Consider the following 17,500-nt stretch of genomic DNA (forward strand, 5'->3'; position numbering starts at 1 on the left):
TGTGTGTGTGTGTGTGTCTTCGTGTGTGCGTGTATGTACGTGTGTGTGCGTATTTACCTAATTGTAGTTTACTGGAAAGGAGCTACGCTCGCTGGGTCCTGTCTTCTACTCTCCAATTTTATCATGCATAGCCTCAAAAATGTGTGTGTATGTACGTGTGTATTTTATAAGTGTGTGTGTATGTGTGCATTTTAGAAGTGTATGAGTATGTATGTGTGTATTTTATGTGTGCGTGTGTATGTTTGTGTGCACGAGCCCATATGCATGTGTATATATGTATGTATCCATATATGCTAGTGTGCGTGTATGAATGTATGTGTGTGCGAGCCTATGTGTATGTGTATGTATGCATGTATGTGTGCGTGTATGAATGTATGTGTGTGCGACTATGTATGCGTGTATGTATGCATACATGTTTGTGTGCGTGTATGAATGTATGTGTGTGCGAGCATATGTATGTGTGTATGTATGCATATATGTTGTGCTTATATGAATGTATGTGTGTGCGAGCCTATGTGTATGTGTGTGTATGCATGTGTTTGTGTGCGTGTATGAATGTGTGTGCGACTATGTATGCGTGTATGTATGCATACATGTTTGTGTGCGTGTATGAATGTATGTGTGTGCGAGCCTATGTATGTGTGTATGTATGCATATATGTTATTGTGCTTACATGAATGTATGTGTGTGCGAGTCTGTGTATGTGTGTGCGTATGTATGCATACATGTTTGTGCGTGTGTGTCCGAGCGGAAAAAGTCGTGAGACTCGTACAGTTGAGACAAGCGGGGGAGATAGATGCCGGGCATCTCTCCCCCTCTTATCCCCCCATTCCCCCCTTTTCCCTCTCTCCCCCCCTGAGAAAATGTCGAGCCGGTCGCCTTTTCTTGATAAACTCCCTTTAAGGCCAAAATGATTTATACACATGAGCCTTTTTAGTTTTCTCGTCTTGCAAATAGGGATGCCCCCACTTCCCCCCCTTTCCTCCCTCTTCTCCCTTTCCCCCTCCCCCTTTCCCCCCCTTTCCCCCTCCCCTTTCCCCCTCCTCCCTTTCCCCCTCCTCCCTTTCCCCCTCCTCCCTTTCCCCCTCCTCCCTTTCCCCCTCCCCCGCTTCCTCTCTCTCCCGTCTCCTCTTTCTTCCTTTGCCTCCTCTCTTTCTCCCTCCCCCTGCCTCCTCTCTTTCTCCCTCCCCCTGCCTCCTCTCTTTCTCCCTCCCCCTGCTTCATCTTTCTCCCTCCCGCCTCCTCTCTTCCTCCCTCCCGCCTCCTCTCTCTTCCTCCCTCCCGCCTCCTCTCTCTCTCTCCCTCCCGCCTCCTCTCTCTTCCTCCCTCCCGCCTCCTCTCTTTCTCTTCCTCCCGCCTCCTCTCTTTCTCTTCCTCCCGCCTCCTCTCTTTCTCCCTCCCGCCTCCTCTCTTTCTCTTCCTCCCGCCTCCTCTCTTTCTCTTCCACCCGCCTCCTCTCTTTCTCCCTCCCGCCTCCTCTCTTTCTCCCTCCCGCCTCCTCTCTTTCTCCCTCCCGCCTCCTCTCTTTCTCTTCCTCCCGCCTCCTCTCTTTCTCTTCCTCCCGCCTCCTCTCTTTCTCTTCCTCCCGCCTCCTCTCTTTCTCTTCCTCCCGCCTCCTCTCTTTCTCTTCCTCCCGCCTCCTCTTTCTCCTCCCTCCCGCCTCCTCTTTCTCCTCCCTCCCGCCTCCTCTCTCCCTCCCCCTGCCTCCTCTCTTTCTCCCCCCTCCCGTCTCCTCTTTCACTCCCTCCCGCCTCCTCTCTTTCTCCCCCCCGTCTCCTCTCTTTCTCCTCCCTCCCGCCTCCTCTCTTTCTCCCCCTCCTGTCTCCTCTCTCCCTCCCGCCTCCTCTCTTTCCCCTCCCCAGCCTCCTCTCTTTCTCCTCCCCCAGCCTCCTCTTTCTCCCCCTCCTTCCTCCTCTCTTTCTCCCCCTCCTGCCTCCTCTCTTTCTCCCCCTCCTGCCTCCTCTCTTTCTCCCCCCTCCTGATTCCTCTCTTTCTCCCTCCCGCCTCCTCTCTTTCTTCTCCCTCCCGCCTCCTCTCTTTCTCCCTTCCGCCTCCTCTCTTTCTCCCTCCCGCCTCCTCTTTCCCTCCCTCCCGCCTCCTCTCTTTCCCCTCCCCAGCCTCCTCTCTTTCTCCCTCCCCCTGCCTCCTCTCTTTCTCCCTCCCCCTGCCTCCTCTCTTTCTCCCTCCCCCTGCCTCCTCTCTTTCTCCCTCCCCCTGCCTCCTCTCTTTCTCCCCCCTCCCGCCTCCTCTTTCCCTCCCTCCCGCCTCCTCTCTTTCTCTCCCCTCATGCCTCCTCTCTTTCTCCCCCCGTCTCCTCTCTTTCTCCTCCCTCCCGCCACCTCTCTTTCCCCTCCCCCGCCTCCTCTCTTTCTCCCCCTCCTGATTCCTCTCTTTCTCCTCCCTCCTGATTCCTCTCTTTCTCCTCCCTCCCGCCTCCTCTTTCTCCCCCTCCTGCCTCCTCTCTTTCTCCCTCCCGCCTCCTCTCTTTCCCCTTTTCCCCTCCTCTTTTGATCCACCTATTTCCACCTCCCTTTCCCCCCTCCCTTTTCCCCCTTTTCTCCGCTTCCTTTCCCCTCCCCTTTCCCCTCTTCCCCCCCTGTTCCCTTTTCTTTCCTTTTTTATTCCCCCCTTCCCTTCCTTTTCCTTTCCAATTCCTCTCTTTCCCACCTCCAGTATCCTCCTTTGCTCTACCCCTCACTGATTGTCCCCTCCCCAGTTCCCCCTCCCCAATTTCCCCCCTCCCTAATTCCCCCCCCTCTTCGACTTGCTCCCCTCTTGCAACATGGGGCCATTGCAGGGCGCAGAGATTTGCAATGCAGTCGTGGAGGTGTAGGAGGAAGGAAGAGGAGGAGGAGGAGGAGGAGGTGAGGGGCTAAGAGGAGGAAGAGGAGAAGGGGGAAGAGGAGGAGAAGGTGAAGGGGGAAGAGGAGGAGGAGGGGAGGGGAGGGGGTAAGAGAGGGAGAAGGGGAGGAGAAGGTGAAGGGGGAAGAGGAGGAGAAGGTGAAGGGGGAAGAGAAGGAGATGTAGGAGGAAAAGGAGGAGGTGTAGGAGGAAGATGTGAAGGAGGAGGAGAAAAAGGAGGAGGAGGGGGTAAAGGAGGAAGAGGAGGAGGAGGAGGGAGTGAATGAGGAAGAGGAAGGGTGAAGAAGGAAGAGGAGCAGTAGGAAGAGGTGAAGGAGGAAGAAGAGGAGGAGGAGGAAGACAGGAAATCTGGACAGATTATTTCTCACAAGTTTAAAACAAGATGTGGATGAGATTGGGCAACGAAGAAGAAAGATTAAAAAGAGAGACAGAGAGAGAGAGTGAGTAAGAGGGAGAGAGAGAGAGGAGGGGGGGCCCTCTCCATTAAGGGTTGTAACTTTGGGCGAAGTTAATTGAGATTAGAATCAAGTTAACTCTGAGAGAAGAGTCTGTTCTTGACCTTGTCTCCTTCTGTAAGAATTTGACCCAGCTTTAGTGACGTCACAAATCCGAGGCGATCCCCATTAACCCCCCCCTCGCCACACACACACACACACACACACACACACACACACACACTCTGTCACTATTCTTGACAAGATATTGACACAATATATTGGTACAATATATTTATACTATACATTGGCAATATATGGACACAAGGTATGGATAATATTGACCCAGTATATGGGCACAATACACTGATACAATATATTGAAACAATATTTGGGCACAGTATATGGACACTATGTATACATTATATTGACAGTATGTGGGCACAATATAATATTTGGACACAGTATATTGAAATAATATATGTACACAATATATGAATACAATGGATTGACACAATATTTTAACAATACATGGACAATAATATGTTGGCACATTGCATAGCCACACGATATGGACACAATATATTGACACAGTATATGGACACCATGTTTGGATACAATATATTGACACAAGATATGGGCAAATGCTATTGACACGGTATGTGAACAAAGCGTAATGACACGGTATATGGACAAAACGTATTGACACTATTTGAATATATAATGACACATTATATGGGCACAATATATTGAAACAGTATATGGTCACGGCATATGTACGGAAAGTATGTACACAATATATTGAGAGAATGTATGGACCCAATTCTTGATTTTTTTTTTTTTTTTTTTGGGGGGGGGGCACTGCCTCCTCCGAAATTTAATCCAAAATTTTGACTCGAAAATTGCTTCTCGAAGACGCTCTTCAAGAAAGATGAAATACAGACTTCGTGTCTGTCTTGGGAATCGAGCTCATCTCCCGAGGCTGATTAAGCTGGTCTGATTGAAGCCGAGAGCTCTTTGGCGCGCTGAAACGTCGAAGACGTCTTGGGTTTTGCTGAAGATGTCTTTGAAGTCGTCTTAAAGTTTTGCCGGCGGTGCCTTTGAAGTCGCCCTTATCTTGATGACGGTGTCTTTGGACGTCTTTGTTTTGTCGAAGTTGTCTTTGTTGACGGTGTTTATGAATTTGTCTTTAGTTTTGCTGACGTTGTCTTCCAAGTCGTCTTCGGTTATGTCGAAGGTGTCTTCGAAGTTGTCTTTATTGTGATGACAGTGTCTTTAAAGTTGTCTTTAGTTATGTCGAAGGTATCTTTGAAGTTTTCTTTATATTTAATGACGTTGTCTGAAGTTGCCTTTCTTTTTATGATAATGCCTCTGAAGTTGTCTTAAGAGTTATTATCAACACCTTGTTCGTCCTCTCCCCCTCCTCCCTCCCTCCTCCCCTCCCCTTGCCTCCTCCCCTCCCCCTCCCTCCTTCCCTCCCCCTCCCTCCTCCCTCCCACCCCCCCTCCCCTCCCCTCCCTCCTCCCTCCCTCCTCTCCCTCCCCACCCTCCTTCCCTCCTCCTCCTCCTCCCCTCCTCCCTCCCCCTCCCTCTTTCCCCTCCCTTCCCTCCTTCCCTCCCTTCCCCCTCCCCTCCCTCCTCCCCTCCCCCTCCCTCTTCCCCCCCTCCCTCCTTTCCCTCCCCCTCCGTCCTTCCCCCTCCGCCTCCCTCCTCCCTCCTCCCTCATTCCCCCTCCGCCTCCCTCCTCCCTCCCTCCCCTCCTTCCCCCCCCTCCCCCCTCCTCCCCTCCTCTCCCTCCTTCCCTCCCTCCTTCCCCCTCCCTCCCTCCCTCCCTCATTCCCCTCCTACCCTCCTCTCCCCCTCCCTTCTCCCCTTCCCCCCTCCTCCCCCTTCCCCCCTCCTTCCCCCCCCTTCCTCCCCCCTCCTCCCTTCCCCCCTCTCCCTCCTCCCACTTCCCCTCCCCCTCCTCCTCCTCCCTCCTCCCTCCCCTTCCATCCTCCTCCCTCCTCCCTCCCCTCCCCCTCCCTCCCTCCCCCCTCCTTCCCCTCCCCCTCCCCCCTTCCCTCCCTCCCCTCTTCTCCCCCCTCCCCTCCTCCCTCCTTCCCCTCCCCCCTCCTCCTTCCCCCTTCCCTTTCTCCCCCCTCCCTCCCTCCTCCTCCTTCCCTCCCTCCTTTCCTCCCTCCCTCCTTCCTCCCTTCCTCCCCCTCCTTCCTCCCTCCTTCCCCCTTCCCCTCTCCTCCCTCCTCCCTCCCTTCCTCCCCCCTCTCCTCCCTCCCTTCCCTCCTCCCCCTCTCCTCCCTCCCTTCCCTCCTCCCCCCTCTCCTCCCTCCCTTCCCTCCTCCCCCTCTCCTCCCTCCCTTCCCTCCTCCCTCCCTCCCTCCCTTCCCTCCTCCCTCCCTCACTCACTCATTCCCTCCCTCACTCACTCCCTCACTCCCTCACTCCCTCCCTCACTCATTCCCTCCCTCCTCTACCTCCCTTCCCACCTTCCCCTCTCCTCCCTCCCTTCCCTCCTCCCCCTCTCCTCCCTCCCTCCTCTACCTCCCTTCCCACCTTCCTCCTCCTATCCTCCCTTCCCTCCTCCCTTCCCTCCTCCCCCTCTCCTCCCTCCCTCCCTCACTCACTCATTCCCTCCCTCCTCTACCTCCCTTCCCACCTTCCTCCTCCTATCCTCCCTTCCCACTCTCCTTCCTTCCCCCCTTTCCCTCCTTCCCTTCATCTTTCTCATCCCTCTTCGACAACCGCATCCTCAAAAAAAGAAAAAAAAAAAAAATCTGAATGGAAATTTCTTGAAGATCTCGAGGGGCTTCTGGGGGCGGGGGGTCCTGGAGTCTTTCAGAAAAATATCCTTCTTCGGCCGAACCTTCGCCGCTTCCGGGGGCCACTTTTGACCCAGATTGACCCAATTCGATCTCGTTAACAATGTGTCCCCCCAGTAGTTAATTGTATTCTGCTCTAGTTACATTGTTAGTATTATATTCCTTTATCAATAGTATTACTATTATTGTGGCTATATTAGTATTGACGAGATAAACACCATATGAGGACGGAGCCTTTATTTGTACGACGTTTCGCTTATTACAGCTTTTTCAAGTACAAGTTGAGATTAAATAAGGAGAGATTAAATAAGGAGAAAGGAGGGAACGGGGAGAGAAAAGGGGGGGAGGAAGAGGAGGAGAAGGGGGGGGGGGTTGGACACTGGGAAAGGATGAGAATGCTGGCCCAAACGTGGGCACGCTATATTATTATTATTATCATTATTGATTGTTGTTTTTGGTAGTATTATTTGTTATTGCTGTTGTTACTGTTGTTTATTTGTTTGTTCTTTTGTTTTCTATTTCCTTTTTCTTGTCTCTTAATTTATCGTCCATCACCACCACCACCACCATTATCACCACTACAACCATTACCATCATCCCCATCATCATCTCCACCATCATCCCCACCATCATCCCCACCATCACCACCACCACCTACAGCATTACCACCATCATCTCCACCATCATCTCCACCTCTCACCACCACCACCACCTACAGCATCACCACTTCCACCACCACCACCACCATCATCTTCACCATCATCTCCACCTCTCACCTCCCCTCGTATGGGATATTGATTACATGTTTTATGCAATTAATGATTTAGGGACTCCCCTATGGACCAGAGTCACGCGGCGTTTTTGTGGTGGCTAGCGACCAGTCTCCACTCACTCAAATGAAGAATGACCATCACTTCTTTAAACTGTTACTATTACCTCCTCCGTTTTGCTACTATCCTTAAATCTCTCTCTCTCTCTCTCTCTCTCTCTCTCTCTCTCTCTCTCCTTGTATACCGCCTCCTCCACCACGACCCCACCTCCACTACGACTCCACCTTTTTCATTACGACTCCACCTCCTCCACGACTCCACCTCCACTACGACTCCACCTTCTCCACGACTCCACCTTCTCCACGACTCCACCTCCTCCACGACTCCACCTCCACTACGACTCCACCTCCTCCACGACTCCACCTCCACTATGGCTCCTCCTCCACTACGACTCCACCTTCTCCACGACTCCACCTCCTCCACGACTCCACCTCCACTACGACTCCACCTCCTCCACGACTCCACCTCCACTATGGCTCCTCCTCCACTACGACTCCACCTCCTCCACGATTCCACCTCCACTACGACTCCACCTCCACCACGACCACCTCCACTACGACTCCACCTCCACTACGACTCCACCTCCTCCACGACTCCACCTCCTCCACGACTCCACCTCCACTACTACTCCACCTCCACCACGATTCCACCTCCACTACGACTCCACCTCCACTACGACTCCACCTCCTCCACGATTCCACCTCCACTACGGCTCCTCCTCCACTACGACTCCACCTCCACTACGACTCCACCTCCACCACGACTCCACCTCCACCACGACTCCACCTCCACCACGACTCCAGAACTTCCACAACGACTCCACCTCTTGGATGCCACATTTGTCCTCCAAGAATAGAAGCGCTGGTTATTGCTAACGAAGTACTCATTAACTACCACCGTGGTGGTTGTAGTTGTAGATGGATACCAACATCTCTACCATAGTGGTTGTAGTTGTTGATGGATACCACACTTCCCCGTACCATGGTGGTTGTAGTTGTAGTTGTAGATACCACCACCTCTACCATGGTAGTTGTAGTTGTAGATACCACCACCTCTACCATGGTAGTTGTAGTTGTAGATACCACCACCTCTACCATGGTAGTTGTAGTTGTAGATAGATGCCAACAGCTCTACCATAGTGGTTGTAGTTGTTGGTGGATACCACAGTTCTCCGTACCATGGTTGTTGTAGTTGTAGTTGTAGATACCACCACCTCTACCATGGTAGTTGTAGTTGTAGATAGATACCAACAGCTCTACCATAGTGGTTGTAGTTGATGGATACCACAATTTCCCATACCATGGTAGTTGTAGTTGTAGCTACCACCACCTCTACCATGGTAGTTGTAGTTGTAGATGGATACCAACACCATAGCTGTTGTAGTTGTTGGCGGATACTACAATTCCCCATACCATGGTTGTAGTTGAATACCACCACATTTAACATAGTGGTTGTAGTTGTAGTTGTAGATGGATATTAGCACTGCTCTCACTATGGTGGTTGTAGTTGTAGATGAGTACCACCACCCCTACCATGGTAGTTGTAGTTGTTGACAGACCCTACCACCACCCGTACCATAGTGGTTGTAGTTGTTGGCAGACCCTACCACCACCCTTACTATAGTGGTTGTAGTTGTTCGCAGACACTACCAACACCTGTACCATAGTGATTGTAGTTGTAGTTGTTGACAGATACTACCACCACCTGTACCATAGTGGTTGTAGTTGTTGGCAGACACTACCACCACCTGTACCATAGTGGTTGTAGTTGTTGGCAGACACTACCACCACCTGTACCATAGTGGTTGTAGTTGTTGGCAGACACTACCACCACCTGTACCATAGTGGTTGTAGATGTAGTTGTTGGCAGACACTACCACCTGTACCATAGTGGTTGTAGTTGTTAGCAGACCCTACTATCACCCTCACCATAGTGGTTGTAGTTGTTGGCAGACACTACCAACACCTGTACCATAGTGGTTGTAGTTGTTGGCAGACACTACCACCACCCTCACCATAGTGGTTGTAGTTGTTGGCAGACACTACCACCACCTGTACCATAGTGGTTGTAGTTGTTGGCAGACACTACCACCACCTGTACCATAGTGGTTGTAGTTGTTGGCAGACACTACCACCACCTGTACCATAGTGGTTGTAGTTGTTGGCAGACACTACCACCACCCGGACCATAGTGGTTGTAGTTGTAGTTGTTGACACAGCCTACCACCACCCTGACCATAGTGGTTGTAGTTGTAGTTGTTGGCAGACACTACCACCACCTGTACCATAGTGGTTGTAGTTGTTGGCAGACACTACCAACACCTGTACCATAGTGGTTGTAGTTGTTGGCAGACACTACTACCACCCTCACCATAGTGGTTGTAGTTGTAGTTGACGGGTCTGGGCGTGACTGACGAGTTTGAGGCGTCGACGTGGTGACATTTGGGATCTCATGACTTCGTGATGACCACCTCGGCTCTTCTTCTTCTTCTTCTGGGTCCTCCGGAGGCTCCTCCTCCTCCTCCTCCTCCTCCTCCTCCCTCCTCCCTCCTCCTCTTTGTTCTCGGCCGAAGAAGTGCCACGTGGGCCGTTTCTTGGAGATTCTTTGTTATGTGTGTGTGTCGGGTGTGTGTGTGTGAGAGAGAGAGAGAGAGAACCTACTGTTATGTTTACATTTAAGAATACCTACTGTCTTACGAGTGTGTGTGTAATAAGTAAATGCTTATACACATATATATATGTATATATATATATATATATATATATATATCTATATAGATATCTATGTGAGAGCCTAGTTGGTAAGTTAATACGGCACTTGTTATGTGGATGCTAGGTTCGAGTCCTTGGCAATACCACATTTCAATTTCTGCATGTCGGCCTTTGATGGCTTAGAATTAAAGTGCATTGTGGTTGTTAATATATATGTATATATATATATATATATATATCTATATATATATATAATGTGTGTGTGTATACAGTAAGTACTTTCGTATATTACATCTTCAGACTAAATGAAAGAGATACAGATTTGTGTTTAAATGTACCAAGTAGCAACTCGGGATGTGGGGGGGGGTGACAATACAATGCGGGTTAGGGAGGGGGTGACCATACCTCCATCGACCTGACCAACACATATGGTTCAATTTGGTAGAAACATCTTGGTCATCATTTGGGTTACCAATTTATCACATTTGAAATGTCCATAGATTAAGTTTATATTTTTATCAAAGGTGCCTGATATTAAGCAAGATTCTATTACATTTCTTTCATGTACTGTAGGTTCTTTCCTACATGAGGTGGAGGGAGGGAAGTGAAGGGAATGGGAGAGGAGAGGAAGGGAAGGGGAGAGGAGGGGAAGGGAAGTGAAGGGGAGGGAATGGGAGAGGAGAGGAGGGGAAGGGAAGTGAATGGAATGGAATGGGAGAGGAGGGGAAGGGAATGGGAAAGGAAGTGAAGGGGAAGGGAATGGAAGTGAAGGGAATGGGAGAGGAGGGGAAGGGAATGGGAAAGGAAGTGAAGGGGAAGGGAATGGAAGTGAAGGGAATGGGAGAGGAGGGGAAGGGAAGTGAAGGGGAGGGGAGGGAATGGGAGAGGAGGAGATTCTATTACATATCTTTCATGTAGGTTTTTTCCTTCGAAAGAAAATTAATAGAATCTTGCTTAATATCAGGCACCTTTGATAAAAATATATACTTAAGCTGTGGACATTTTCAATGTGATGAATTGGTAACCCAAATAGTGACCAAAATCTTTCCGCAATATTGAACCTTGTGTGTTGGTCAGGTCGATTGGGGGGGTAAGGTCAACCCCCCAACCCGCATTGTATTGTCTCCCCCTCTCCCCCCCCTACGGTTGCTACCTGATACATTTAAACACAATTCTGTATCTCTCATTTAGTCTGAAGATGTTATTATATACGACTTATTAGTTATGTCAATTTATTATTTACTATTTACCTGTTCGTTTATTATTTAACTAAACCTATGCATTTATTTATGTATTTTATTTATTTACATTACTATATTTTTTATTTATTCATTTATTATTTTTTTTTTTTTCGCAGCCGACCTAGATATGGACCAAAAGGTCTCCTGTCGGCATGCTCCGCCTTTGTAATCCTTTGTCTACAAGTTTCCCTTCTGTGGTTATTTTGCATTTTCGTATCACGGTGATGTGATTGCTTGCATGCATACATGTAAATATATGTATGTATATTCTGAGGACCCCAAGGGGGCACATACAAACCCCTTAATTACAGTGGCACACTTGATATATTCTATTCTGGGAAACACAAGACTGATTTAATTGTGGAGCCGGGGGGAGAGTGGACCCCCGGTTGAAGAGTGTCTAGGGGGATCGAGACCCAATTCAGGGTCTGGGGGTCTCCTCTTGTCTGAATCGACTCGCTTGGCGGTCACTTTAATAAAGACTGAAGTTGACCGCAGCGTTGGACTGGTTACATTGCATGTTGGGCACGGTTTCAATGTGGGAGGTGAATTGGGGGAGGTTAGGGAGGGAGAAGGGGGTCTAGAGAGAAAGGAGGGGGGAAGGAATGGGGAGGAGGGGAAGTGTGGAGTGGAGGGAGGTTTGAGGGGAGGGGGAGGGAATGGGAGGAGAGGGGGAGGAAAGGGGAGGGGGTGAGAAGGGGAGTGGGAATGGAGGGAATGGGAGAGGAAGGGGAGGGAAGGGAAGCGAAGGGGAGGGAGTGGGAAGGGAAGGGGAGAGGAGGGAGTGGGAAGGGGAGAGGAGGAGGGAGTGGGAAGGGAATGGGAGAGGAAGGGAAGGGGGAGGGAATGGGAGAGGAGGGGAAGGGAAGTGAAGAGGGGGGGAATGGGGAGAGGAAGGGAAGTGAAGGGGAGGGTGAGGGAATGGGAGAGGAGGAGAAGGGAAGTGAAGGGGAGGGGGATGGAATGGGAGAGGAGGAGAAGGGAAGGGGAGAGGAAGGGAAGGGGAGAGGGAGGGGAAGGGAAGTGAAGGGGAGGGGGAGGGAATGTGAGAGGAGGGGAAGAGAAGTGAAGGGGAGGGGGAGGGAATGCGAGAGGAGGGGAAGGGAAGTGAAGGGGAGGGGGATGGAATGGGAGAGGAGGAGAAGGGAAGGGGAGAGGAGGGGAGTCTGAATGGAGGGAATGGAATGAGAGAGCATTGGAGGAAAAATGGAGGGGAGAGGGAGAAGAGGGGAGGAGCGAGGGGGGGGAGAATGGGAGAGGAGCGAAGGGGGGGAAGTTGGAGAGGAGTTGAGGGGAGGGGGAGGTGGCTGATGCGCTCTTTGTGAACTAGATAGGTTTTGAATTGTGTAACAAGTTATTGGACAACATAATTCCATTGTTTAATCTCGCAGAGAGTCGTGTTCTGAACCACTACCCCCCCCCACACACACACACAGTATTAATGTCGGTATTCGGGTTTTTTGTCTGAAATATTGAGAGATGTGGGGAGGAGGAGGGGGAGATGTCATAAAGGTTGGGAGAAGTGTGTAGGAGTAGAAGGGAGGACATGTAAAAGGGGCAACGGTGGTTAGGGATGTATTGGGAGAGAGTGAGAGGTTAAAGGAGAGAGAGAGAGTGAGAGAGAGAAAGAGAGTGAACGAATAATATGTAGTCTTTTACATAAGGACATATAAGATAAGGAGACTGCAAGAGACCATAAGGCCTACACAAGGCAGTTCCATGTCCATAAGCACCTATCCTCCCCGTCCATTAAGTTATCTAACCGTTTCTTAAAACAACCGATAGTTTCAGCGCTCACTAACTACCTGGTTAACTAAGTCTATTCCATTCGTTAACGACCCTATTAGTAAACCAGTTCTTGCCTATTTCCATCTTAAATCTAAATTTGTCCAATCTAAACCACATTACTTCCAGTTCTGTCCTGTTGTCTTAATATGATGACCTTGTCTGCATCGCCTTTGTTAAAGCTCTTGATCCACTTGAATACCTCTATTAGATCACCCCCGCGCACATTGTATGGGGTCAAGTTTGTATTGTTAGTTAAGAATAAACTCCTTAACGATCTTAAACGTTTTCCTTTTTTTTCTTCGGTTAATTAAAACCGATTACTTGCATCCAAATCAATTGGATTAATGAATATTAGTTAAATGGTTAACTGTCTTCGTCGCCTTCGTCAGTTTTTAAGTTTCATGCATGTAGATCGTAGCTGGCAGTATGCACTGATTGTAAACTTTGCATTTCGAACGAAATAGAGAGAACTAAATATATTCTCTTGAGGCTCTTGTTTATATTTTTTGTTCTCCTGTTCGTTGTCTGTATTTAGTGTGATTATAATGCTCAATTTGAAGAACATTCACCCTTGAATTGAAATTGAACGTCGCTTTTGTGTTACACTTGTTCAACTTTAGAGAATTTATTATGGTTATTGTTATTCTGCCTTTACTTTTTATTATTATTATTCCTTTACTTGACAGGATGCAGTGATGCCTTTTTCTTTTTGGCTAACCCCTGTGTAAGGGAAAAAAGCCTTTGGTATATGTATGTATGTATTATTATTAGGGGGTCGCCGATTAAATGAAGTAGCCTTACTGTGGATGTGCTGTGTCTTGCTGCATTGCTTCTGACCCAGGGCAATGGGCGAGATGCAGGGATGACCCGTCATCCAGGAGGACCGAAGATGAGAAGGAGGGAGGGGTGGTTAGTGGGAGTGGAGCAGGTGGGGGATGGAATGGTGGGATTGGAATTGCTCCTTTTGACTCTGGCTACCTCCCTTGTAAGGGGGAAAAATCCCTTGGTATATATGTATATGTATTATTATTATTATTATTATTATTATTTTTTTTTTTTTATTATTATTATTATTATTATTATTTTTATTTATTATTATTTTTATTATTTTTTATTATTATTTTTATTATTTATTATTTTTATTATTATTAATATTTTTATTATCATTTTTATTATTATTTTTATTACTATTTTTATTATTATTTTTATTATTATTATTATTAATTATTAATAATTTTCATTTTCTAGTAAATCATGGTTGAACATTATACATTGTGACGGAGGGACAAAAACAAAAAAATTGCCTGGACTGCGTGAACTGAGAAATCTATTATTTTTTTTAACAAAAGAATAAAGATAAATGAATAGATAATTAGGTGAAATAAGCGAATAAAAATGAAATAGATAAGATAAAATAAATTGATAAAATTGAACAGATGCATTAAGTTGTTGTGCTCGGAACCCTTTCTGAGGGCAAAGAAGAATCGAGGAAAGTCATCAAGAAGTAAAGAGTGAAGAAAGGCAAAAGTAATAATTGATGAACTTGAAAGCATCTTGAGAAGCTTCAGGCTTGATAAGCTGAAGGAAGGAAGGCTGCTGGGAGGCTGCTGAAGCCGGGAAGGAGGTCGGAGAGGCTAGGTCATGTCAGTTCAAGTTGATTTTTTTTTTTTTTTTATGTGTGACTCGCCATGGTTCACCATGGTCTTGGACCACGTGTTGAACTCGTGATCGACATCTATTTCCCTCCCGGAAGAGAGCTCAGAGCTCGTATATGACCGATCTATGGGTAATGCTGTGACCTTACACGCACACACACCCAACTCCCCGCCCATGAGAGTTGTAGTAACGACTCGCAGCAGCGATACTGGAATTATTCCAGCCCTGGGCGGGATTCGAACCCGGACCACCGTAGTGGCGGCCGGAAACTCTACCACCCCGCCATCGAGTGTGTGTATGTGTGTATGTTCGTAAGGAATAGTTTAGAAAAACATAGTGATTATGCAAAAGATTAATTACCGTTTCCTAGTCAGACTTATTCAACCAGAAAGATGAGGAGGAGGAGAGGAGGGGGGTGGCGGGGGGACAAGATAAGGAAGAGCTATATAGGAATTGGGGAGAGTGTTGGGTATGGGGGATAACAGAGAAGGGGGGATATCAGAGCGGGGAGAGGCTTGGGGAGGAAAATGATAGAAATGGATGATTGAAGGATTGATAAGAATGAGAAGGTAAAGGAGAGGGGGGAAGGGGGGAGAGGGGAGAGTGTTGAGTATGGGGTGATAATAGAAAAGTGAGGATATCAGAGCGGGGAGAGGCTTGGGGGGGAAATGGTAGAAATAGAAGATTGAAGGATTGATAAGGATGAGGTAAAGGAGAGGGGGGAGTTGGGGGGAAGGGGAGAGTGTTGAGTATGGGGGGATAACAGAAGGGGGGATATCAGAGCGGGGAGAGGCTTGGGGAGGAAAATGATAGAAATGGATGATTGAAGGATTGATAAGGATGAGGAGGTAAAGGAGAGGGGGGAGAGGGGAGAGTGTTGGGTATGGGGGGATAATAGAAAAGGGAGGATATCAGAGCGGGTAGAGGAAAATAATAGAAATGGATGATTGAAGGATTGATAAGGATGAGGAGGTAAAGGAGAGGGGGGAGTTGGGGGGGAGAGTGTTGGGTATGGGGGGATAATAGAAAAGGGAGGATATCAGAGCGGGGAGAGGCTTGGGGAGGAAAATGGTAGAAATGGATGATTGAAGGATTGATAAGGATGAGGAGGTAAAGGAGAGGGGGGGGGAGTTGAGAGTGTTGTGTATGGGGGGATAATAGAAAAGGGAGGATATCAGAGCGGGGAGAGGCTTGGGGAGGAAAATGGTAGAAATGGATGATTGAAGGAATGATAAGGATGAGGAAGTAAAGGAGAGGGGAGAGTTGGGTATGGGGGGATAATAGAAAAGGGAGGATATCAGAGCGGGGAGAGGCTTGGGGAGGAAAATGATAGAAATGGATGATTGAAGGATTGATAAGGATTAGGAGGTAAAGGAAAGGGGGGAAGGGGGGGAGAGTTGGGTATGGGGGGATAATAGAAAAGAGAGGATATCACAGCGGGGAGAGGATTGGGGAGGAAAATGGTAGAGATGGATGATTGAAGGATTGATAAGGATGAGGAAGTAAAGGAGAGGGGGGGAGAGGGGAGGAAGAGGGGAGTGTATAGGCTTGTGTTACAAATGTCATCGCAATGTTTGCGTTCATCAGCAGAGGGGAAGAGGGGAGAAAAGGGGAAATGGGAATGGAGTCTATGTCGTTTATATACTGAATGTATGTGCACGAGTGTTTGTGAATATATGTATTCAGATGTGTGTTTGATTCACCATGGTCTTGGATCACGTGTTGGACTCGTGATCGACAGCTATTTCCCTCCCGGAAGAGAGCTCAGAGCTCGTATTTGGCCGATCTATGGGTAATGCTGTGACCTTTACACGTACACACATACACCCAACTCCCCGCCCACGAGAGTTGGAGTAACGACTCGCAGCGCAGCGATGCTGAAATCATTTCAGCCCTGGGTGGGATTCGAACCCGGACCACCGTAGTGGCGGCCGGGAACTCTACCACTGCGCCATCGAGTCGTGTGCGTGTGTGTAGTCGAATTTCCGTTCACATTGTCATTATTATTCATATATTCATTCATTTATTTTTATTTTGTGTGTGTGTGTGTGTGTATGCATTGTGTGTGTGCATTGCATTCCCCTTCGATAAAAAAAAAAAAAAATAGACAACTGTTGCCCAGCCTTCACAGGTGTACCCAGACGGGGCCCTCCGAGCATAAAACGAAGTAATGTGTGATGGATGGATAGGTCGAACCCTGGGCGGCGGCCAGGCCATTCACAGGCTGGCAAGAATAGTCGATCGAGAGAAAAATAGCGAGGCATCGGAGGGGGGGAAGGGGGGAGGGGGAGAGTCTGCGGGGGGGAAGGGGGAGGGGGGCAGGAGGAGGAGGAGGAAAGGAGGAGTTCTAGGGAAGAGGAGTGTGGGAGGAACGGAGGAGGAGGAGGAGGCAGTGGAAGAGGATGTAGGAGGTAGACGAAGGAGGCTGAAAAAGAGGAGGAGAAGAGGGAGGGGGAGGAGGAAGAAGAGTGTGGGAGGAATGGAGGAGGATGTAGGAGGAAGACTAAGGAGGCTGAGAAAGAGGAGGAGGAGAAGATGAAGAGAGAGGTGGAGGAGAAGAAGACGAAGTAGGTGGAGAGGGAGGGAAGTGGAGAGAGTGTGGGTGGAGGAGACTTCGTGGAGAGAGAGAGAGAGAGAGAGAGAGAGAGTTGGGGCCGAGTATGTGTCATGGGTGCGTGGAATATGTATTGAAATACTTGGAAGGAAATGGATCAAAGTTAGCGTCAGGACCAAATGGGACTTCGAGGGTGACCTCGAAGGTGGACTTCGAGGGCGACCTCGGAGGTGGACCTCGAGGGCGACCTTGGAGGTGGACCTCGAAGGTGGACTTCGAGGGCGACCTCGGAGGTAGACCTTGGAGGTGGACCTCGAATGTTGATCTCGAAAGTGGAGTTCGAGGGTGACCTCGAAGTTGAATCTCGAAGGTTGACCTTGAAGGTGGATCTCGAAAGTAGACCTTGGAGGTGGATCTCGAAGGTCGATCTCGGAAGTAGACTATGGAGGTGGGCCTTGAAGGTGGACCTCGGAGGTGATGGCGTTGCCCCCGAAACCTTGCCCGACGTTATGAAGGTCACTTCTTGGCGGGGCCTCATTGTACCCTGACCTAGGTTGACCTATGAATGATAATGAGTCCTTGTATCCTGACCTAGGATGACCTAC

The sequence above is a fragment of the Oratosquilla oratoria genome, chromosome 40 (assembly GCF_046742065.1).
Source record: "Oratosquilla oratoria isolate Oo_2021 chromosome 40, ASM4674206v1, whole genome shotgun sequence".
Taxonomy (NCBI): Eukaryota; Metazoa; Arthropoda; class Malacostraca; order Stomatopoda; family Squillidae; genus Oratosquilla; species Oratosquilla oratoria.